Source organism: Bos taurus, chromosome 11 (genome assembly GCF_002263795.3).
Source record: "Bos taurus isolate L1 Dominette 01449 registration number 42190680 breed Hereford chromosome 11, ARS-UCD2.0, whole genome shotgun sequence".
Classification (NCBI taxonomy): Eukaryota; Metazoa; Chordata; class Mammalia; order Artiodactyla; family Bovidae; genus Bos; species Bos taurus.
The window spans coordinates 34,414,750-34,441,151 of record NC_037338.1 but is presented as its reverse complement, the minus strand read 5'-3'; the positions used below and the strand labels follow the sequence as shown (position 1 = coordinate 34,441,151).

Sequence of the window (26,402 nt, the reverse complement as noted above, 5' to 3'; positions counted from 1 at the left end):
TTGTACATATGACTAGTGGCTAATGATTGCTTTATAGATCATCGAATAGTAGCACCAATGGAATCAGAACTTGAAAAAAGGTTTTAAGATTAAACTACTTACTGCAGAAGGAGATTCAAAGTGCTTTTACTACTTTAGAATTGTCTTTGAGATCATTGGAAATCAAGGATCTTAACCAGGGATGCTAAAATATCTGATAGGTTTGACATTAAAAAAAAATAAATCTTATAAACTTATGTTGTAGCTGTTTTGAATGACATTTTACATTATTTGTAGTTCTATTCAAACAAAGAAGGTGACATTTTGGTTTATAGCCAAAACAGAAATTGAGTATTTACCTATGCAAATCTCCATGCCCCACACACATTTTCCAGTTCAAATAAAAGAGTCCATTTCTAAAACCTTGTATTCTATCCATCTGCCTTCAAACATAATTAGAAGGTCAAATAAAACTTCTAATTAAACACGCAGGTTAAATACTTAGATCTAGAGTCTGGATTTAAAAGATAAAACTGCCAGAGAGTCACAGAGTATATAGAATTACAAATTTAAGGCAAGCACATTTAAAACGTACACTGCATGCACACAGATGACTCTGACTCTATCCTAGCATAACTGTATCCATCAAGGAATTATACCATAAACACACCCAAGAGAAATTTTTGCAAACTAATGACGAAAGGTGAATAACCCAGTCTGCATTTATTATTTAGATTTCAACACAACTATAACCTAATACTGAAACCTTCAAGTTCTGTACACAGTAAAAGAAACTGTTTGTAGAGTTCACACTTCCCTTGAAACCAGCTGCAAATATCCTCTCAGGCAATTCTGTATCACTGGCTAAAGCATCAATGGTGAATTCAGTTCAATCTCACTCAAACACTGTGATTATCTACTACAAAGAACACCAAATTATTAAGTGCAAATACTATGATTTCTTGAATTGTGGTTAGGTCTGGATCAGGACTGCTACCTGCAGAACTACTGTCCTCTGATATCTGATATGATGGTTCATTTCTCTTTCCCAAACTCTAAGAGCTCCCCCCATCACCCCCCAAAATGGACTGTCAAAACCTTGCTTTAAAACCTTGCTTCATTTTTCCTTTACTTTTTTCCACAAATACTATGAAATGATGACCCAACAATTTTATAGTCATACATACAAAATCAAAAGTCAATACTACTGAAAAAAGATAAGTAGAGGAAAAGGGGGTGGGCTATCTCAAAACCTTTCTATATAATAATGCAATAAAAATGAAAGTATTGGCATAGATAGGAGGGAACAGAAGAACTTGATTTACGGAAAACTTTCCAACTTACTCTCTTTGTTGTTGTTCAGTTGCTCAGTTTTGTCCAACTCTTTGTAACTCCATGGACTGCAGCACGCAAGGCTTACTCTCTTAGCGACTTCTGAAAAAGCAAGACTGATTTTATCACTGACTTTTCATATGCTGTGATAACTTTCTTTAAAGCATGGTAAAATCTGTCAATAGGTAAATTTTAAAAATTCAAACACAAACACATTTTTAACCTTTCAATAATTCTTTACTTACCCATAACAATGAGAAGACCGTGGACCACAACTAGAAAGTAGTCCCTCCATAGTGGCTGTACTAGTTTGCATTCCCACCAACAGGATAAGAGGGTTCCCTTTTCTCCACAGATACAAGATGCTTGGGGCTGGTGCACTGAGACAACCCAGAGGGATGGTACGGGGAGAGAGGTTGAAGGGGGGTTCAGGATGGGGAACATATGTACTCCCGTGGTGGATTCATGTTGATGTATGGCAAAATCAATACAATATTATAAAGTAATTAGCCTCCAATTAAAATAAATAAATTTAAATTTTAAAAAAGTAGTCCCTCACTTGTTATAACTAGAGAAAGCCTGCATGCAGCAACAAGATCCAGTACAGCCAAAAAAAAAAAAGAACTAAATAAAATTATATTTTAAAAATTCTTCTATCTGTTCCCAATATCCTCAGTTAATCTCTATTTGATTATTTTCATCACTATTCTGTGAGTATTCAAATAAGTGAGTGCATGTGTGCTCAGTGCGTCTGACTCTTTGCAACCCTGTGCACTGTAGCCCACCAGGCTCCTCTGTCCATGGAACTTTCTAAGCAAGTATACTAGAGTGGGTTCCCATTTTCTATTCCAGGGGATCTTCCTGGATCTTCCTGGATCATAGGGACTGAACTTGTGTCTCCTGCATTGACAGGCAGATTCTTTACAACTGCACCATGTGGGGAGCCTCAAATACTCAAATAGGAGCTCCCAAACTAAAAAGAAACAACTCCTACCAAGACCTCTTATTTTTTTCCAGCAACCATCCCATCTCCCTGTTTTTTCCACAGAAAATTCCTTACAGTGTTCCCTCTCATCACTGCTTCTTTTTTCCAATTTCTAATTCTTACCTCAACTAGTCATCCTGAACTTGTGTCTCTACAACTTCCATGAAATTGTTCTTTTTAAAGACATGGATAACCAGTTAAGCTATTCTTAATTTCTCTTTTTCCCATAATCCACACATTTGAACCATTTAGAAGTTCAGTGGACACTAACTCCAGAACATTACCAAAATCTCTCCAGTTGTCTCCATCTGTATCACTACCAACCTGGTCATAACCATGGTTATCTTTTCCTTGGCATTTTCCCAGTCTCTTGTTTGATCTCCCTTCTACTCTTCTTTCTACTCAAACACCAGTCAAAATGAAATATCAATCAAATCATTTCCCTCCCCTGCTTATAATACTCCAATAGCTTTATTTTGCACCTAAATAAAATTTAAATTCTCTATTATGTCTTAAGAGACTTTATATTATCTGATTCCTGTTTATCTTTTGGCCTCTAATTACACCAAAAAATCTTCTGTTTATTATGCTCTAGCCACAGAAGTCTCTGTACACATCCTTGCAACACCAGGTTCATTCCTACTTTAGGCGTCTAAACTGCTTTACTCTGTATATGCCTCATTCTTTATAGCAAGGGTGGAGACTGGGGCAATTGTGTTATTGCCCTACCAAAACAATGAGCCTGGAACTACTGAGATAAAGAACTTTACCAGGAGAGGCAAGATTATGAAGATAGATACAAAGATAGATAGATCTATATCCTAGATAGATAAGACAGACAGATTTATTTGTAATTGTGCCACCATTTCAGTTACCTCCAGGAGGAGAAGGGGGCAACAGGGGATGAGATGGTTGGATGGCATCATTGACTCAATGTACATGAGTTTGAGCAAACTCTGGGAGATAGTGAAGGACAGGGAAGCATGAAGTGCTGCAGTCCATGGGGTCACAAAGAGTCAGACACGACTGAGCAACTGAACTGAACTGAACCCAATGGCCTCTATTTTGAAAAGGAATATATGATCATCATAGCAGGTTGGGGAGGAACACATTTTAACTAGGATCTTTCTTCAGAATTGCTAAACCAACATCTGTATAGATAGTGGTGAACAAATAGGTTCCTTTACATAAGACAGATAGAAGTGAATGAAAAATGGACCTTGAGCTTCCTCCATCTGCTTTCCTATCTCCTTCTCTATCACTTTCTTCTCCTTTGAAATATATATTGTCTTAGCTCCACTCTCAGCTTTATAATGTTAATTCCCATATCTCTACCATACCAGCATGCAATCTGGGAAATCTGTAATGTAAAAATCCATATTTTAGTTGATATTCATGATATAAGAATGTTACCATTGCCAGGTATTTATGTTCTAAAAAATATCTGATATTTAATTCTGGCACCATACACTTTTCCCTATAATTAAAGTTTTTTTGGAAGGTATTTGAAAAGGTAAAGGAATTGGGCCAGAGAGCAGACAGAAAGAGGAATATGGTAAGAACACTATTTTATAAAACTGAAACTACCCTCTGATTGCAAAGTGCTCTTTTTCTCCATTAATATTATGGTTGAGAATCTGATTTTCCCCTTTTCTTTCTTCTCCTATTTTTAAATTATTTTCCTTCCTTGGTATTATATCTGTCATGGTTTTATTTCAGCTCTTAATCAAGGCCCACTAGACTGGTTCCAAATAGGAAAAGGAGTACGTCAAGGCTGTGTATTGTCATCCTGCTTATTTAACTTATATGCAGAGTACATCATGAGAAATGCTGGACTGGAAGAAGCACAAGCTGGAATCAAGATTGCCGGGAAAAATATCAATAACCTCAGATATGCAGATGACACCTTATGGCAGAAAGTGAAGAGGAACTAAAAAGCCTCTTGATGAAAGTGAAAGAGGAGAGTGAAAAAGTTGGCTTAAAGCTCAACATTCAGAAAACGAAGATCATGGCATCTGGTCCATCACTTCATAGGAAATAGATGGGGAAACACTGGAAACAGTGTCAGACTTTATTTTTGGGGCTTCAAAATCACTGCAGATGGTGACTGCAGCCATGAAATTAAAAGACACTTACTCCTTGGAAGGAAAGTCATGACCAACCTAGATAGCATATTAAAAAGCAGAGATATTACTTTGCCAACAAAGGTCCGTCTAGTCAAGGCTATGGTTTTTCCATTGGTCATATATGGATGTGAGAGTTGGACTGTGAAGAAAGCTGAGCACTGAAGAATTGATACTTTGAACTGTGGTGTTGGAGAAGACTCTTGAGAGTCCCTTGGACTGCAAGGAGATCCAACCAGTCCATTCTGAAGGAGATCAGCCCTGGGATTTCTTTGGAAGGAATGATGCCAAAGCTGAAACTCCAGTACTTTGGCCACCTCATGCGAAGAGTTGACTCACTGGAAAAGACTCTGATGCTGGGAGGGATTTGGAGGCAGAGGAGAAGGGGACGACAGAGGATGAGATGGCTGGATGGCATCACCAACTCGTTGGACATGAGTTTGGGTGAACTCCAGGAGTTGGTGATGGACAGGGAGGCCTGGCGTGCTGTGATTCATGGGGTCGCAGAGTCGGACACGACTGAGTGACTGAACTGAACTGAACTGAGAGTTACAACAGTTCCAATTTTTGCTCTAACATATCTTTTACACTGTGATCAAGAAACCTTCTCAAAAACATAAAGTAAAACTCACAAAAGACTATGTGGGAGGCACTTAGGAAATATGGAATATTCAAAGTCAGCCCATTAACCTGCTCAAAGTCCTTCAATGTCCTCCCATCATCTTCAGATTAAATGTAAACCTATAAAGCCATCTGACCCTGGCCACCTCAAGAGTTTTTTTTTTTTTCTCCTGACATGCCCCAAGCACTTAAAGCTCCAGACGAAGAAAATCATAACCCACTCCTCAAATGGAAATCTCCCATGTCTCCAAGTCAAACACACAAGTGAATAAAAAATGTCATTAGGAGGGAATAATACTTGAAACAACAACCTGTTTCTCATGCAAAGGTAAGTTGGAATGAATTTCCCAGAGAAGATGAACACACCCAAGAAAATAAACCATCTCCTAGGACACATAGCTTCTGGTAATCGTATTTATACCTGTCATGATATGAGAATGAATTGTATGCTCCAACAGAATGATTTGAAAAGAGAAATATTATGGATTGTCCTGGATCTATTGATATGATACTGAAATAATTCAGTTAGAGTGTGACAATTTTAACACAGAACTAATAGCAAATTCAAAAAAGGCAGTGCTGACCTTCATGAACAGTAATACACTGAAAATAAACAATGTTGTAGAACCACAATCCCTTGACCCAAATGAATTTAAGTGACTTCACTACTATTCCTCTGACTAAATAGCTTATTTAATACAACAAGTAGATTAATACAGTCAGTACTCAAATTTGTATCACTGGTCCTGAGTATACAGAAGCTTAAAAAAATTATGGAAATATCTTCCCAACTTAAGTAGTAACCACACAGCTCAAGAGTAGAGGTGATGATAGATGATTCATCAAATAATTAAATTTGTATTGTCTAAAATCACCGAGCCAAAGACAAGGAAATGCTTAATTATCTATTACATGTAAGTAATTTTAAACACTTTTATCATTTAATTTTGACATTAAACCTATATTTCAGGTATTATCACCACCATTTTACAAAGGAGGAAATTAAGACTAATGGAGTTTAAGTATCTTTCCAAGGAAACATGGATGGTAAGCAGAACTTGGACTCAAGCCCAGAATTGCTATTCCTAATCCCCATATACAGATAATAATAAATATCTTCAGAGTTTCTGTCATTATTAAATAAAATAGCATATTAAAACACTCCATCATAATATTCAGTTCACATTATGTAAAGGGAAAGCATCCTTCCTGCCTAGTTGTAAGGCTGTCTCCATAGGCCAAGTATTTCAACAACTGGATAACAATAATCTTGGCAAATTCCATACATATTATGGACTCTAACATTGTGGTTGTAAATTTCAATGTTTTCTGTGACAAGTCAATAACAGCAACCTGCTGGCATATATGGCTTGTATAGATTCAGGAAGTGCATGCCACAAATACAGATATTAAATTCAAAATAAAACAAAACAAAATACCTCAGCTGTTCAGCATGAATGCATTCTCTGACATACTAAGCTCATAGGCCAACAGTTTGTGAACTTGACCTACCTGCTGAGGGCAAAGCCAGATAGAATCCTGTTAACTTAGCTTAGAATACAGCATTAGAGAGCTGATACTACATCCCTATCTCTTTCATTCTAAAAGTTAACCTCATCTGGTACCAGACAATAGTACGCATTATCTCTAGCATGTAGCCATAATAATATTTACCTAATTTTCCAATGTTTGCCATCCTTCAGGCAAGACTGATAGACCAAAGTTAACACCTAAGTTATGATCTGAACATTATTTCCCTAGTTGAGAACCAATCAGTTTATTTCCCTTGAAAACCTGAAATGAAGGATGAGATTGCTGTTGGTCTTTGTTAAGTATTTGAGTAGAATGATAATGTGGATTCTGGACTTGAACTTTTGTAAAAGCATTCCAAATTCACAAGGAAGAGAAATACATGAGAAAGCAAAAACCACGTTAAGTATAAAATAGGGAGTTGACTAGGTGAGAAGCGAGCAGAAAAGAGAAGATTCACATTAGAAAGGAGAGATGAAGATGACAATGAGTGATAGAGTGAGAGAAGGAGAGAGAGCCAAACATATGCAGCTTCTCAGAATTACAGAGGTAACTGTCTCTGGCTCCCATCCTTCTGGGTCTGATTTCCTTGAGCCCTCCTGCAGACTAGCACCCAAATTACATTTCCATGATGGCCACAAGTTTACAATACACAACACATTTTATATGAATGTATCTGAGTTCATTTTTACATCTTGGTACCCAAGAGTACTCAGGTAAACACATTATCAATTCTTCCATTAGATGCATTTTTGCTTAATCCTTACATTAAAAGATCTGGAAATTTCTTCTTCTCAGAAACTTTCATTACATATAAGTCAAAGCCTAGTGAAAGTGAAAGTGAAGTCACTCAGTCGCTCAGTCGTGTCCAACTCTTTGCGACCCCATGGACGGTAACCTACCAGGCTCCGCGGTCCATGGGATTTTCCAGGCAAGAATACTGGAGTGGGCTGCCATTTCCTAATCCGGGGATCTTCCCAACCCAGGGATCAAACCCGGATCTCCTGCATTGCAGACAGACGCTTTACCATCTGAGCCACTAGGGAAGCCCTAGTATATCACACCATTTTGTAAATTTCCAAAATTTCTATGTAACCCTGAGATAAGAAACTGGGGATTGATGGATAAAATACAAAGATTATCTCTGGAAAGCCAAGGATACATCCAGAGATGTATAATTGTTTCATTTTTATAGATATTCATAAATTCTTTCTAAAAGCACTGGCATTACTAATTAATGTAATACCACAGCAATTTTACTGCGATATTTTTGGTATTAAGAATACTTTTTAAATTGCATGAGACTATTTTATGTAGAATAAAACACATGCAAAAAAAAGGGCTACTGATCGTTTTTTTGGTATGAAGCAATAACAAGAATGAGAAAAAAAAATTAACTTGGGTACTCCTGGAAGAGGATATTTGAGTGCTTTTAAAGAGGACAGCATCATATTGAGGGGGAAAAATAAAAACATATTGGAATATAAAGAAAAATACCCAGTTCTTATATTAGTCTTAATATAAACAAGCTATTGAAAAAGACACTATTTTTACTTTATACATCGATAACATAATTTTTAAAACAAGAATATGTTTTTGCTATTTCTTTGGACTTGTCTAAGTTGTTTGGTATGTGGGTGAATTTAAAATACTCCTTGATGTAAAGATAAAACATTCAGACCAAATATTCTGCTACCAGTAAGCAGAAAGTCTTAGAAAAAAAAAAAAAGCACATCTATTTGAAATTATCATAGCTATGAAAGTGCTGCAGAATTACTTGGGCAAGTTCAAGAGAACAAATATCCAAAGAAATGAGAGAAATTTGTGGGGCCATTATTCCTTTAGAGACACATGTCAATTTTAGAAGAGATTCCTGAGATACTGAGAAACTAAACATTCTGAGAGACTCCTGGGTTGGAAGACGAACACTGGAGTTTGGACCCTATCAAGGGAAGAAAAGGAGCAGGTTAAATCCCCTAGCTTTTCATCTCAGTTCAGTTCATTCACTCAGTCGTGTCCGAGTCTTTGTGACCCCCATGGACTGCAGCATGCCAGGCCTCCCTGTCCATCACCAACTCCCAGAGTTTTCTCAAACTCAAGTCCATCGAGTCAGTGATGCCATCCAACCTTCTCATCCTCTGTTGTCCCCTTCTCCTCCCACCTTCAATCTTTCCCAGTATCAGGGTCTTTTCAAATGAGTCAGTTCTTTGCATCAGATGGCCAAAGTATTGGAGTTTCAGCTTCAGCAACAGTCTGTCCAATGAATATTCAGGACTGATTTCCTTTAGCATGGACTGATTGCATCTCCTTGCAGTCCAAGGGACTATTTTCATCTAGGATCACAAAATACTATACACTAGATATGTGGGTGAATTAGAAATAGAATTGTTCTCCAAGGGACCAATGTGCTGTTCTTTTCCAGTTTTATTGAGATATAATTGACATAACATTGTGTAAGCTTAAGGTGTCCAACTTAAGCTTATCAAGTATATGAATTAATATACTTAAATAGTATAAAATAATTAACATAGTAGGCTCAATTAACACCTTCATCACCCCACACAATTATCATGTTTATGGCAAACACATTTAAGCTTTACTCTCATAGCAACTTTTTTTTATTTTATTGTATTTTTAAACTTTACAATATTGTATTAGTTTTGCCAAATATCGAAATGAATCCACCACAGGTATACATGTGTTCCCCATCCTGAACCCTCCTCCCTCCTCCCTCCCCATACCATCCCTCTGGGTCATCGCAACTTTCAACTATATAATACAGTATTATTAACTATAGTCACGATGCTGTACATTAGATCCCCAGAACTTATTCCTCTTGTAACTGAACGTTTATAGACTTTTTACCCATATCCTCCATTTCCCTTGCCCCTATCCCTGGGCAACCTCCATTCTACTCTGTTTCTATGAAATAGGCTTTTATAAATCCTGCATTTAAGTAAGATCACAAAGTATTTATCTTTCACTGTCTTATTTATTCCACCTAGTATAATGTCCTCAAGGTTCATGCAACTTGTCACAAATGTCAGTATTCCCTTTTTTTCTCATGACAAAATATCATGTGTTATGTTTATATAAACACATGTATCTATATACACATATACACATATGTATATACATATATGCATGTATGTGCACATGTACATACACACACACATATACTTATATTCCCTTTTTCTCATGACAAAATATTACATGTTATGTTCATATAAATGCATGTATGTATATACACATATACATATATACCCAGTGTGTGTTTAGTCGCTTAGTTGGATTTGACTGTGTGCAACACAATGGACTGTAGCTGCTAGTCTCTTCTATCCATGAGAGTTTTCTAGGCAAGAATATTCGAGTGGGTTTCCATTTCCTCCTTCAGGCAATCTTTCTGACCCAGGAATCTAACACGTGTCTCCTGCATTGCAGGTGGATTCAAACTGGTGGCTTAACAGTAAAGATGATGATACCACTCTAATGGCAGAAAGTAAAGAGGAACTAAATAATTACTGATGAGGGTCAAAGAGAAGAATGAAAAAGCTAGCTTAAAACTCAGTGTTCAAAAAAACTAAGATCATGGCATCTTGTCCCATTACTTCACAGCAAATAGGGAAAATGTAGAAGCAGTGACAGATTTTATTTTCTTGGTCTCAAAAATCACTGTGGACAGTGACTGCAGCCATGAAATTAAAAGATGTTTTCTCCTTTCTATGACAAACCTGGACAGTGTATTCAAAAGCAGAGACATCACTTTGCTAATAAAGGTCTATTTAGTCAAAGTGATAGTTTTTCCAGTAGTAATGTATGGATGGGAAATTTGGACCATAAAGAAAGCTGAGAGCTAAACAATTGAGGCTTTTGAATTGTGGTGCTGGAGAAGACTCTTGAGAGCCCCATGGACTGCAGGGAGATCAAATTAATCAATCCTCAAGGAAATTAACCGTGAATATCCATTGGAAGAACTGAGGTGAAACTGAAGATCCACTACTTCGGCCACCTGATGTGAAGAGCCGACTCACTGGGAAAGACCCTGATGCCGGGAAAGACTGAAGGCAAAAGGAGAAGGGGGGAGCAGAGTGAGATGATTAGATAGTATCACCAACACAATGGACATGAATTTGAGCAATCTGCGGAAGATAGTAGAGGAAGTTAACCTGTTAACAAGTAAACCTGGAATGCTGCAGTCCATGGGGCTGCAAATAGTTGGATATGACTTAACGACTCAACAATAACATTCTATTGTTTTTCATGATATCATAAATGTAAATGCCTCTTTACTTTTACAGATATTTTCCTGTTAGGATATGAAAACATAAATAATTTCTACATGTTGATTTTATATTCTGCAACTTTACTGAAGTTTTTCGTTACTTCTAATAATTTTTTGGTGGAGTCTAGGACTTTCCATAAATAAGGTCATATTATCTGAAAACAGATACTTTTCTTCTACCTTTATGATTTAGATGTCTTTTATTGCAAAACTACTCTGTTTAGAACTTCAAATAGTATGTTGAATAGGAGTGGTAAGAGTGGACACCCTTGTCTTGTTTGTTACCTTAGAGGAAAAGCTCTCCACCTTCCATTATCAAACTCTCTCAACTGTAGGATTTTTATGTATGGCCTTTACTATGTTGATGTATATTCCTTATATTCCTACTTTTTTGAAGATTTTTATCCTAAAAGAATGTTATGTTTTTTCAACTGACTTTTTCTGCATCTGATAAAAATCATACAATTTTTTTATTCACTCTATTAATCTGCATATCACATTATTGATTTTAATATAATGAACATTTCTTGTATCCCCTTTGATCACAGTGTATAAGTTCAAGTTGTAGTCTCTTTCTGTTCTATATATTTGTGTTAATTTTCTGCATGTTCTCACTAGACACCTTTCAAAGTTTACTTTTATCACTATCAGGACACGTGCAGGGAGAGAGCCACAGAGTTGGGGGTGTGTGGGTCTGGCTTGCAGAGCACTGGTGGTGCCCATGGGCCAGTTGTGAGAAACTACAGGCAAATCATTTCCAGCAGCTCATTTATGGGCTTCTTGATGGAGGCTGCAATATGGTAAATAAGATATGTCTCCCTTAATTACCCCCTGAGCATCATTATCTGCTGCTCTACCAGCCTCTTCATACCTTTAGTTTTGTAGCTCATGACTTAATGCCCTACATGGGGCAAGAGAGAAAAGGACATCTTTGGCTGTGTCCCACACAACTGGGACTCCAAACTCCCCACAAGGCCTCACTTTCCCCAGTGTGAAAAATCTTGGGCTAAGAAAGGTCTCTTGACATTTAGTTTTGCTAAATACCTTGAGGGAGATATAATGTGGATAAAGTCAAACTGTTCCTCTTACTCTCTTAAATGAATCTAAACTTGAATATTTTTGCTTCAGTGGTATACTGGAATTTTTCTTCTGGCCTCTTAGATTTCTACAAAAGTCCTTTCATATGTGGGTTATTGTTTAAAACAGTGTTCTCCAGGGACTCCTGGACCACACTGAGACAGGCTGGAACCAGACTATAGACTACTGCAGGTTTCACAGCTGTGAGTCAAGTCTGTACACCTACTGCCTGATGCATGAGTGGGTGAAACTCCTCCTGGATTCCTTGGTATATGGTGTTGGATCCCACAGTGCCCACAACATGTTGTGTATGAATGAAGGACTGTTGTTGTGGGGTGGGATACAAGGAGGAATGTCTTATTTGGCCATCTTGCTGACATCATTTGAAAGACCAGTTTTAAATCATTCTGATAACTAAGTATATTCTGGTAATCCAGGATTGCTAATTGACTTAGAGCTACATGCCTGAAACAAACTTATATCTTACCTGGAATTAAATTATATCATTCTGTTCTTTATCTATCAAACTTATTCATCAATAAAAAATAATCTGACTTATAAGATGACCAAGTGATCTGACTTAAAAAATCAAGAGAAAGAATATAAATAGATACAAAATCATAGTGTATCCAGATAATAGTCTTATAAGACATGGACTTTAAACCAGCTGTGATTCATAAACAGTCTGTGACCTAAATATTTTTTACACGTTTAAAGGTTTGTAAAAACAAAGACACAACAGTAGCAATAATGACAGTAACACAAAGACAATTATGGGACAGGGCTGTACATAGCCCACAAAGACTAAAACATTTATGGTCTTGCTCTTTATATATATAAAAAAATAAATAAAATAAAAAAATAATAAAAATATTGCCAACTCTGTTCTAGGAAATAAAATGCATTGTTATTTCAGCAGAAAATGGAAACTTTCAAAAACGAAGCAAAGGGAAATTTGAACTTAAAATACAATATTTGATATTGAGCAAACATGAGATTGGGTTTAATTGAAGATAATATATCCTTAATTAGAGACTTAATTGCTCTATATTAGCTTTGAGTGAAGTAGCAAGTGTGGATTAAAAAGGTTGGTAACATAAGAAATACTTGAAGAGATCATAGGTGGTAATTTTCCAAAACTGATGAAAGATATCCAACCATATATTCAACAATTGCTACAAATACAAAGAAAATCACAACTAGGCACATAAGTATAAATGTACTGAAGAAAAGACATAGAAAATCTTAAGATTATCATTTTTCAAACAAAAGGAAAGGATATACTACCTTCAGTAGCTTAGTAAGATTGACTGCTAACCTCTCAATGAAACAATGAAACACTGCCTTCTGTCTTGGAAGACAATTAAATAACTTCATATTTGGAGGGATGATGAGGGACTAGCTGAAAGTCTTTATGCAGACTGTAGGAAAGTCTTTATCCAATCAGATTTTCTTCAGAAGTGAGTGTAAAAGACAGATATTTTACATACACAAATACCAACTAATAAAATTTATCAGAACCAGATATGAATTTAAGAAACACTAAGAAAAATATCCCGAATTGTGACTATAAGGACAAAATGACCCCTTCAAAATTAAATGCTTTCCGCAGAAAAATAATAGTAACAATAACTTGTATAGCTTTAAATATATATGTAATTAAAATACACATAGCAAACATTCTTAGAATTGATGCTGAGTTATATGAAGAATATAGTTTTATTCAGGAAGGTCACTGGCCTCATAGATAAGGATGTGCAAAATACAACAATAAATATTATGCTAGATCTTGAATCAAAGTATTTGTGAATTTGAAAGCATTTGCTTTGTTTTGATATAGAAATGTAGAAATTAAAAGTCTGAATCAGATGTTCACAGTTATGTTCTCCTTTCCTGAGGGAAAGGATATTAAAAGATCCCTTAAGATATCTCATAGACCTTGGCTGCTGCTGCTGCTGCTGCTGCTGCTAACTTGCTTCAATCATGTCCAACACTGTGCAACCCCATAGACAGCAGCCTACCAGGCTCTTCCGTCCATGGGATTTTCCAGGCAAGAGTACTGGAGTGGGTTGCCATTTCCTTCTCCACATAGACCTTGGGGAATTTATCATTTCCCAGGTCAGTCTTACATGTTCAGAAACTTGACTTTTGTTAGTAAAATGACAATAGATTTTTCTCTCAAGGGAAACCTCTTTTTTACCAAATCGTATTAGTTCATGAAGCCAAATTATTAAATGTTATATGCATATCTCATAATATTCAAAACATGCCACCCAGCTAACAATCCTGTATTCTCCATAATGTAATGTTATTTTTCTATGAGAATTATCACCAAAAATGGGAGATAGTTTTTGGAATAATCAGACTAGTTTCACTGTGTAGAAACCTATTTAGGATAAGACTATATTTCAGAATCAGGCTTGTTCACAACAGTCTTATAATATGGAGTCTTCGTCAAAAGGCTGTATCACTCCCAGTTCATCAGCTCAAGGTACTACCAGTACATCTTTTTAGTCCATCCATGGATGCTACATGATCATGGGTCATTTCCCCCCTTGATTTATTTCTGTATTTGAGTAATTTAATATGCTTAAATTGACATTGGTATTACTATGTTTCTTCAAGCAATTTTAATATGTCTGCTTTAGTTTATTTTGGGTTGATTTTACACTTTAAATTACAGAGACTGGACTTCACTGATGGTCCAGTAGCTAAAACTCCACACTCCTAGCCTGGGTTCTATCCATGGTCAAAGAACTAGATCCCACATGCCACAAATGACAGTTCATATGCTGCAAGTAAAAGATCTTGCATAGCCAAATAAATATTTTAAAAAATAAATTACAGAATATACTCACATTTCTCTTATTTCTAATATTTTGACGCTTCACCTATATACTGACAGAAATTTTAATTTTCTTCTTAAGAAAGATAAAAATACATCAACTATACATATATGTTATTCCAACTTGTGTGCATTTGTGTTTTCCCAACTTGTCTCTGTTGGTTATTGTTGCTCTAAAAATTTCTGATGAAAAATTTAACACTGTTTTTTCAACTTGGTGAACAATGACATTTTTCACACTATTTACAGCTTCATAAGGATTGACTGACAGGCAGTGTCAAATGGGTAAATGGCTCTCTTTGACATGTTATAAAAACTGACAATCAGTTAAAAGCTCATGGGGCAAAGCAGTAATACATAAAGCTAGAGATACATTCAAAATGTACTCAATAAATATATGTATATATACAACTGATTCACTTTCCTGTACAGCAGAAAATAACACAACATTGTAAAGCAAGTATACTCCAATAAAAATAAATAAATGTACTAAAAAAATGACTACCATAGAAAGTTTTTCAACCAGAGAATTAAGGAGAATCTAGATGATTTAAAAATAATAAGGACATATGACATTGGTCCTAGCTATACCAGAAGATTGGTTAACTTTATCTAAATGGGGAAGGTCTTTATTTATCTATCTATATAATAGTCCTAAAACTCAAAGTGAATTGTTAATAGCAGATAACACATATACTAAATAGGTATGACTAAATAAGTAGAAAACATAAATGAATTACATTAGAATAGTGTGAATTTAAGACTTTTCATTTTAAAGATCTTAAGAGAATGTGCTGTGTTTCTATTCCTCACTTAGGCCCTTACCAATGACTGAGTTATAAACATAAGCTCATTTCTTTGCTTGAGTACGTTATTTCAAGAGAATGTCAAATTAGAGAGGATAAAGCTTCCCTGGACAAGAAGTAAAATTCAGTCATTTTGTACATGAGAAAACTAGAGATCAAAAAAACGATTTCGATTTTTAAGGCTACACAAGAAGAGATTTATGTAAGTGTTTATACATAGGTAAATAAACTAGCTTAACATAAATGGATGAGTAAGATATGACTTAAAAAGAAAGACATAGAGGGAAGATTTAGTGGTATCAAATGACGAGTTTTGTTAAAAACAGCATTACAAAATGATCACCTCATCAAATAATTGAATGAAACATATTTAACTTAATATAGACTAACTACACATCTAGAATGTAGTTCATCCAACTTCCTCTGAACTCAGCAATATCAAACCAATTCTGCTATACTTTAACCAGCTACTAGTATGACCTCTCAAGCAGGACACTCACAAATTAGAATCTCTCTCTTCCAAAAGTTCATGGCTTTAGAGCCTGCAGGTGATATTGGAGTTGATTATAACAAAAATAACAAGTCTTAGAAGACAGCAGAAAGCAGCAGCTATGAAGGGGATATCAAAACAAATTGTAGGAACTAGCTAGGAGTTGGACACGACTGAGCGACTTCATTTTCACTTCTCACTTTCTTGCGTTGGAGAAGAAAGTTGCAACCCACTCCAGTGTTCTTGCCTGGAGAATCCCAGGGACGGGGGAACCTGGTGGTCACACAGAGTCGGACACGACTGAAGTGACTTAGCAGCAGCAGCAGCAGCAGCAAAAAAATAGACATAAATCAGTAACCTACTTCTCTGTATCTGTTAACAACTCTTAGATTAGAGTATGTTTAGATTTAATTTTATTTATTTTTAGAGTGGTTTCCTGGCCTCACTCACATTTGTTTAGTCTCATATTAGGATAATTTCTTGTTAAGTTCTATATTTCACAGAACAGTTTATAATTAAAGTTGAATGCAGCCTAACTGGACAACCTATGTTGATCCAGTTTAAAATAACTGTGCTCAGTCATTTCTGACTCTTTTCAACCCTATGAACTGTGCCTACCAGGTTCCTCCATCCATGGGATTTCCCAGGCAAGAATACTCGAGTTGGTTGCCATTTTTTCCTCCAGGGGATCTTTCCAACCAAGGGATGAACCCATGTCTCCTGTATTGGCAGATGGATTCTTTACCACTGAGCCACCTGGGAGTCCCAAAATAACATTGTTCAGTTCAGTTTGTCGCTCAGTTGTGTCTGATTCTTTGAGACCCCATGGACTGCAGCACACCAGGCCTCCCTATCCATCACCAACTCCCAGAATTTACCCAAACTCAGGACCATTGAGTCGGTGATGCCATCCAACCATCTCATCCTCTGTCATCCCCTTCTCCTGCCTTCAATCTTTCCCAGCATGAGGGTCTTTTCAAAGGAGTCAGCTCTTCACATGAGGTGGCCAAAATATTGGAGTTTCAGCCTCAACATCAGTCCTTCCAGTGAACACTCAGGACTGATTTCCTTTAGGATGGACTAGTTGGATCTCCTTGCAGTCCAAGGGACTCTCAAGAGTCTTGAATAGATCACAAATTTCACTGATTACAGAAATACTGTTTTAAAGAAAAAAGTCATATTTTATGTGGAAGGGACTTAACCAATACCAAATGGTTAAAAGAAGATATGACTGAGAACCTGGTATCCTTAGCAGTATCAGCAGTTGCCAAACTTAGTGGATTTGGAAGCTACATTTCCATACCCATCCACAGGAATTCCAATTATGCAGTCTTGGGATGAGTCAGTAAACTGTAGCTTACCAACAACCATGCCCCCACTGCACATACACAAGCACACAACAAAATGCAGGTGAATATAATAATCAGTTAAGTTAGGGTTCATTATGATGAATGATCATGGGCATTTCACTTTAGCTCATTCATAAATGTAAGAAGCTATGTATTTCTAAAGTGACTTTTGATTGCAAATTTTATATGTCTGATATAGCCTCTTGCTAGTCCAGTGATTTCTTCTTGAGGATGTTTGATTCCCTCAGCATCACTTAGGGAGAGTTTGCTCTCTCTGGAGGCTATCTGTTCCATTGTCATAAAGCTCCCAATGCTGAGTCAAAATACTGCATCTTCTACTGCTTTGTCCAAGTCCTACCCTTTTAAAAGTATGTATTCCTGTCCATCTGATAGCCCTTCAGATGCTTAAAGGTTGGGTTTGCATCTTTCCTTCAAAATTTCTTCTCCAGGTTAAAAAAAGATGTAAAGATTATAACCATGAAAGAATATAGTTTCTTCTCAATAAGCTACTTAAAATGGAACAAGTTCTCAATATCAGTAAGATGATGTCTCACTAGAAAAGAAGAAAAATCAGTGAAATAATCTGGAATTTTGTATCAATACTTACATTTAGAGGAAATCTTGCCAAGAAAGAGGCTGAGGAAAATTGTAGGAGTGTTACAGCCTACCAGCAGATGGGGTGTGGTAAATTCCAAAGTGAGAAATGGAAGACTGAGAAAAAAATAATAAAAGTACATACATAATTTTTAAAATTAAACTGTGTAGGCTGTAGCATATTCTTTTAAAATCATGATATTGTTTTAGATATCCTGTTTCTAGTGATGAACAATTAATCAAATTGATTTATCAAGATTTCTTTTATATAATATAGTCATTCAAATATAACTAAATTTATAAATTATAACTGAACTAGTTACATAAAACAAAAATAAGATGCAATCCATAAAACAGAGGATAAAGGAGTCATAATAGAAATACTATTTATCTATGAAAATATGAATATGATAAAAATAAATTATACACCAAATCCAATAATTATATAAATAGGTTCCCTCTAACATAAAAAAGAGGTTAATTCAGAAAAAATAAAGGAAATACAATTCAGGAAAAGGATTCTTAAACTTATTTCAAGTGACGCAGTTACTGCTACTGCTAAGTCACTTCAGTCGTATCCGACTCTGTGCGACTGCATAAACCGCAGCCCACCAGGCTCCCCCGTCTCTGGGATTCTCCAGGCAAGAACACTGAGTGGGTTGCCATTTCCTTCTCCAATGCATGGAAGTGAAAAGTGAAAGTGAAGTCGCTCAGTCATGTCCGACTCCTAGTGACGCCATGGACTGCAGCCTACCAGGCTCCGCCGTCCATGGGATTTGCCAGGCAAGAGAGTACTGGAGTGGGGTGCCATAGTTACTAGCTGCTTGCGAATGTATATGTAATCAAAGCTCCAGGACAGTCTTATCACTCCTTTTTCTTATATAATCAAAGTTTTAGTTTCTTCTTTATTTAGTTTTTCCTTTATTTCTGACAAACTTACTACTTCTCTCCCCACTCTCAAAACTGCTATATGCTTTGCAAAACTGTTAGATCAAAAGTCCTTTTTTCTAAATATGCTGTGGATTGTCTCATGACCATTTTGAACAGTTTTCCTTCTTGAAACTATCTTTAAGTTCAAAGACTTTTAAATGTCCTGATTTTTCATTGTACTTGTGTCTGTCTTTCTGATGATTTTCTTTTTTCCATTTGTCTTTCTACAAAAAGCAAATCTATTCTTGTTTCTCTTAAAAAAATCAATAACAATCAGTCTTTAATATAAAGCTCTACTTCTGAACTCTCAGTAAGCTTCTAATCCCTTATCTCCAACTCTCTCCTTAATATTTCTATTTGAATGTCAGGCTATTATCTTCCAGAATCAAAGACTGTTAAAGTTCCAACTGACCTGGAGATCATCTAGGCAAATCTCAAGTTCCAGATAAGGGTATAACTTGAAAGAATAATCATTCAAAGTCACTTAGATCATAGGGGTAGGACAAAGACTAATGCAGGAGTTCTGTATTTTCCAGTCTACAAATAGTATGTTATATACCACATACATGATTTCTGTTTTGTTGATAATTTAGACTAAATTCATAAATTTTATAGACCATAATTTATTAAAGAAAATTAGCATGTAGGGAAGATATGGTTAATATCAACAATTTTAAGCCAAATAAATATGCTTGGAGGTGTTCAAAATTGACTCACAAAAAAATTAACTATTGGACTGAACAAGATTTATTTTTGAATTTTTGAGAACCTATAAAATAATTTGCTTTGATTGGCTCAGTTCTTGTGGGTTGATAAACTTGATATCTCAACTATCTCTCAAGAATCTGAATCTGCTCCAATGGCTGTATTAAGAATGCTCTTATCAAATTTAGATGTTTGGAATGGCAGAAACTTGAGTATCTCTGCAGACCCAGTCCCAGGGAAACACTGGTGACAAGTGGTAAAAAGTTTAAGAAAGATAACAATTCAAAGACTCTGAAAATTATTCTAATGACACAGAGAAAATTAAGAAACATTTATTTTAGAAAATTTACTAAATTTTGGTAAGAACACTGCAAGTCTATGGCACTTGACTATGACCTGTTCCCTCATTCCCCTATTCTCCCTACCCTTCTGTGGTAAGCACAGCCCCCAACATGCCTGGTCCCTCTGACAAGTTTCTCTCATCAACATTTTTAGGCTTATCAGCAGCCTAGAATCTGGGCTTACTTTCTCAGTTTCATGCCCTGACCACTGATATGCATGTTTATCTCTATTAAAGTAATAAGGCTTGACTGTTAAAAAAAAAAAAAAAAAAAAAGTATGATAATAGAAACATCAATCTAGGCAGTACAACCAGTAAAATAGGGTTTCCCTCTCCCTTTACCTCTCAGTCAAAGATATGGTATTTCAACATAAGGGGCAGGCCACTTGAATTTTTCTTCTCCACTCCACCCCCAAACAGCAGAGGCTAAACTCCTGGTGAGTGTTGAAACAACTTAGGGGCTTCCTTCCTCAACCCACCCTTTCCACTGAGCAGAGGATTTACTCTAGGCTGAGATTTTTCTGGTCTTTATTGGCCTTTCCTCAACTCATTTATTGGGCAAAAGTTCCATATTCAGAGATGTAAGCTGAGAAGTCTACTATACTCACTCAATACCCTCATAATGGGATGGTATCATCCAAGGAAAAGGAGAATACTGTCCCTATCCTCAGCTGTGGAGTAGAGGCTCACAGATTTGCCATGTGAGATAGGCAGTTAAGGAAAAGTGAAAGTGAAAGTTGCTCAGTCATGTCCGACTCTTAGTGACCCCAGGGACTATACAGCCCATGGAATTCTCCAGGCCAGAATATTGGAGTTGGTAGCCCTTCCCTTCTTCAGGGGATCTTCCCAACCCAGGGATTGAACCCAGGTCTCCCACATTGCAGGCAGATTCTTTACCAGCTGAGTCACAAGGGAAACCCAAGAATACTGGAGTGGGTAGCCTATCCCTTCTCCAATGGATCTTCCAGACCCAGGAATCGAACTGCGGCCTCCTGCATTGCAGGCGGATTCTTTACCAACTGAACTATCAGGGAAAGTGAAAGTGAAAGTGAAAGTGAAGTCCAGTCGTGTCAGACTCTTCCTCCATCCATTGGATTCTCCAGGCAAGAATACTGGAAGCCCACAGTTAAAGAAAACTTTCCTCAAAGTTACTGAGAATTTAGTGCAATTTGATTGTGGACACACAAGGATCTTCCATTTCTGAGTGGGCTTTATAAGGGAATTTGGATCAAATTGTTGCCACTGCTGCTGCTTCTGCTGCTAAGTCACTTCAGTCATGTCCAACTCCATGCGACCCTATGGACAGCAACCCACCAGGCTCCTCTGTCCCTGGGATTCTCCAGGCAAGAATACTGGAGTGGGTCACCATTTCCTTCTCCAATGCATACATGCATGGTCAGTCGCTTCAGTCATGTCTGACTCCATGCGACCCTATGGACAGCACCCCACCAAGCTCCTCTGTCCCTGGGGTTCTCCAGGCAAGAATACTGGAGTGGGTTGCTATTTCCTTCTCCATAATTGTTGCCACATTACTATCAAATATCAGAGTCTCTTTGATTCCAGCTCTGGACCCTAATAGTCAGTTCTGGTACAAACAAAAAAAGTTCTGTTAGATAAGAAGTTAGCTACGCACATATGACAGGCAGCCCCATGGGCTGAATATTCAATAGTCCCTAATCCTGCTATTTACCACCCTGCCCAAAACAGACCCCTATCAGCCCTCCAAAATGGTCATGGGCCTGGAAAAAATCCCCCACTAGCCAAGTGGAGGAACATGTGCACGTCTCACATTACCTTATCCTTAGATAACCTTTGGCAGCCATTGGGCTTATTAAAATGTTCATAAATATTCTATGGATAAATACATCTAATTATAACTGACTGAATCATGGGCAGGGCCTGCTCAATAGGGCCTCTTATTATATAACTGGCAGCTGCTGTTAATTAAGACTGTCAATCAACAACCACCTGGATTATGCAAAAAACCTTGCCTTAAAAGCTGTACACCCCAGCCCTCCTTGGCCATTACCTTCCTTGGCCTGGCTTACCTCTCTTGAGGTGTTCTTTCAGCTCTCTCTTTCAATAAACTCTCCTGCAACTGGTAAGAAACAAGGCCCAAGGTAGAAGTAGTAATGGTTTCACTCAACCTTCTGTTACAGGGATATTCTGTGATTCATGGCAAGAATTTGGTCAAAGCACTCAAGGCTCATTTTCTTCTTGCAATATCAAAACTTGATCCTGAACCTTTATATTACAAAGTTGGAGTAACACATTAGCCTAAAACCTGGTCTAAACCCTAACTCATTAAATATTGCAAGCCCTCTTCCAACTCAAAAAAAAAAAAAAAAATATATATATATATATATATATATAAAATACTGAATTTTGGTGAAATCAATGTATAAAAGTATAGTGCCTTTTTTTTTTTTTTGCCTGCAAGGACATATTGAATACCTGATCTATTTAGGTTAAAAAAAAAAAAAGAAATTTGATAACACACAGGTTGTATGTGTTGATACAATGCAGCTATCACCTCTGTTCTAACCAAAGTATATTTTACATGAACATTTTCTCTCTCACTGAGAAATCTTTACTGGTTTTCTATATATTTCCTGTTAATTGTTATACTTCCTTATATCACTAAGTTTTTTCTTACAATGCAGGGGAAGGGGGGATATAAAAATAATTATCTTAGATATAAAAATAATTATCTCCCTAAAATAGTTTTAAATAATTTGAAAGCTACATATTTTCAAGGAAATACACAGAAAAATTCAAGATAGTTTTAGAATTGTTCACAGCGGTAGTATCCAATCATTATCCAAGACATGTATTCCATTTTCTTGGTTTCGATATGAGAAACAGAAATCCATATATCCACACAAAAACAAAGCTCACTCGTTTTCCCTCCCCTTCTTCAGAGAAAAAGACCTTGTCATAAGTATAAAAGCCTCAGCAAGGTTTAAGATTTAAAATTTCATTAATTTATCAGAAGCATTTAGGCAAATTACCTCAGTGCTGAAACGATACAAAGTAACTTCAAAGTTTCATTTTTTTTTTTTTTTTTCAAACGAGTTTGGAAGTACAATGTGTGGCAATTCTTTTCCCCTGGGAAACTTTAACAATTCTGTATAATTAAAAACTGACCTGGAGGATGGGCAAGTCAGAATGGTATTAGGTTTCAGGGCCTCAGAAGCTGGCGGACTCGGACTGTGGCTCCACAGCTACACCTCACAGGTTGGTGTTGCCGCCCCGGGAGATTCCTGAGCGTTGGTTCTGGAGGCAGCCCGAGCATGCGCAGCTCGCTGCCTGGGGTGTCCGGCTCCTGTCAGGGCAGTCCCGCAAGAGCTCGACATCTCTGCGGGATCCAGTTTCTAGTCCCCTGACTGTGCTCCTGAGAGAGCCCAGACCTCACTATGCCTCCAAGTTTTGTGAGCGGTCAGGAGTCTGAGGGGACTGAGGTTTACTTGATGTGACGTGTACGAGACTCCTGAGAACAGCTCTGGAACCGCGGCCCTCTGGTATCCAGGACACTAAGGTAATTTTTTTTCAAAACTTGTTTATATATACACACATACTTTTTTTCTTGTAGAACTGAAGCACGATATGACTGTCAACACACTCAGCAGTTTATACTACAACTATAGTTTTTAAAGAAATATTCAGATAACTAATATACAAGCTATATGTCAGAAGATGATGAGAACAGCTGAAAAACTAGTTACGGGTGGTGTCCGTTTTACATGAGGTATTGTTTTGATAGATTGATGTCCCTGGGAAGCAAATTCTGGTACAAAGTATTGGGAGAACCCTAAGCAATCCTGTACTGTTTTACCTGGAGTGCCTGGAACATGAGACCTTGACTACTCTTAAACAAGACATTTCTCAAGACTGTATATGTACAAAGAAATCTTGAGGCATGCCATGATGTCTCCCTTCATGAGGAAGAGTCGGCTTCTTCCATGGCTTGTTTTAAAGAACCTGATTCCCTAAGCTACATGTTCCTCTTTAAGGGAATACACAGTGTGTGCAGGTATCCATCTGACCTTTCATTTGCATTGTTGGGCTTGAGGGTCATGGGAGAACTGATTCAAGCTTTATTCTCATGCTGCTTGCTTTGCTATGAGTAATAACTTCATTTGGCTCTGAACCAGAAGTCCTGTTTCTTTCACAGCTCTGAACTAGGAATCTCCTTTCTTCTGCTAGCCTTCCTGAAAGGGTAACAGAGTAACTGGTAGTTTCTAAGTAGGATACAGACACATTTCAGACCCTTATACATGAAGAAATTGTGTGTGTGTGGGGGGGGGGAGGGTGTTTTCTGTGGGGTCGTGAAAGAGGCAAAGCTAGGCAGAAGGAAACGATCTATGGTGCAGTCACACCAAAGACCCCAGACAGTGCTGCAAAGAAATTGGGATCAGGGCTAACCCAGCAGACATGCAACATGGATCAGGGATAACCCAGCAGATATGCAACAAATGGAGGCAAGAAAATCTGGCCTGTGTGTCTGCATGTGGACTGCCCCCCAAAATGAAGCCTTCTCTTGAGCATGGTGGCCTCTCTTTGTCTAAAGGCAAGGGAAATAGCAAAGCCCAGGGAGTGCACCCTAGCATCCACCAGGGCTGCAAATAAAAAACATCAAAAGAATGGCCTCTGACAAAACAATGAGTTTTCTCTAGAAATATATGGCATTTCTCTATTGTCATGCAATAGTATTTGTGAGTTTTAAAAATACACTTCTGAGGTAAAACTCTGTTTTAAAATTTTTAGATTGCATGTGTGAATAGACTCAAGTAAAATAGTAACTTTGGTAAGATTTGTGACTTCTATTTTGTAATAACTGTGCCGTGTAAGCCTTTGTGGTTAATTATGGACAGTATCAATTATCAACAACTAAAAACACTTTCCAATTAACTACTGCCTTCTTTCCTCATTCACCCAGACACTCTGGTAACTTCTTATATATTACATCTGAAATGTGGTTTACAAGCATATGAATTACAGATTCGGACTATCTGAGTTAGAATTCTAACTCTTACATTTTTGCTTTACTTTGCACACATTGCCTAATTTGTCTTTGCTACAGATTTCTCTTTATTACAGAACAGATAATGATTGTGTTTAGATCAAAGGCTTACTTCATCACTTGAATCTCACTACTGGATTTTTAAGTGCATAGGGAGAAGGAAATGGCAACCCACTCTAGTACTTTTGCCTGGGAACTCCCATGGATGGAGGAGCCTGGTAGCCTACAGTCCATGCCATCGTGAAGAGTCAGACACGATTGGGTGACTTCACTTTCACTCTTTACTTTCATGCATTGGAGAAGGAAATGGCAATCTATTCCAGTATTCTTGCCTGGAGAATCCCAGAGACAGAGGAGCCTGGTGGGCTGCTGTCTATGGGGTCGCACAGGGTCGGATACAAATGAAGTGACTTAGCAGGAGCAGCAGCAGCAGCAGGGAGTGTCTTATTTAACTGTGTATCACCAATATTAATTGCATGGCCTGACATACAGATGAAATTAACTGCTTGTTGAATAAATGGATTAAATTATAATGCATTTTCAATGTTACTAGGTTTGATCCAGAAACATAATTTTACACTTAGAGACCTTCATAGAAGATAAAGATAAAAGCAAAGCTGTCAGTAGAGATGGTTTTGAGTAACAAATGTAGTATCTGAGGACAGTGCTAAATGTCTGAAATGTTGTTTAACAAGGGAGAATAGCTAACACCTCCAAACATAATGCTCTTACTTTTTGGCACACTTGATAGCAAAATTTCCTATCCTTTATTACAATAATGAAAAGTATATAAGCTAGCAGGAACTAAAAGAATAAGAAGTAATATTTTATTATTATTCAAGGTTATCAGTATAATGATATATGAATTCTGGTACCGTGTGTGCTTAGGTGCTCAGTTGTGTCCAACTCTGAGACCCCATGGACTGTAGCCTGCAAGTCCCCTCTGTCCATGGGATTTCCCAGGTAAGAATACTGGAGTGAGTTGCCAGTTTCTTCTCCAAGGGATCTTCCTAACTCTGGGATCGAAGCCACTTCTCTTGTATTTCCTTGCATTCACAGGCAGATTCTTTACCAACTGCACCACAGTAGCACTTGAGAAAGTGTACCTGCTTTCTTTGGAGGAACATCATGAAAAAGTTGGTACCTAAGCTATAACTTTAGAATTGTGAGAAAATCTAAATGAAGTTAAGATAAAGGTAAAAGAAGAGGTCTTAAGAGAGACTGTTCCAAGCAGTTCCAATTTAGCTAAAATAATGAAAATGAGTAAAGTGAAATAAGAGAAAAAGTCAGAGAGATGATTGGGGTGGGGAAGTCTTTGTTTGGATTCCCTCTAAAGCAGAGCCCAAGCCAGTGATGTAGACATTGATGTTGGTATTTTATTAGAAAGGTGA

The 26,402-nt window shown here is 37.2% G+C and overlaps 1 long non-coding RNA gene across 1 annotated transcript; it reads right to left on the bottom strand.

Moving 5' to 3' along the window:
* Positions 1-1,327: 1,327 nt before the first annotated feature.
* Positions 1,328-23,219, bottom strand: LOC132346514 (uncharacterized). Its single transcript, XR_009496337.1, has 3 exons — positions 23,136-23,219; positions 18,027-18,130; positions 1,328-1,413 (listed from the first exon to the last, which is right to left on the bottom strand). It is a non-coding gene; the product is annotated as an uncharacterized lncRNA (long non-coding RNA).
* Between the last annotated feature and the right edge of the window lie 3,183 nt (positions 23,220-26,402).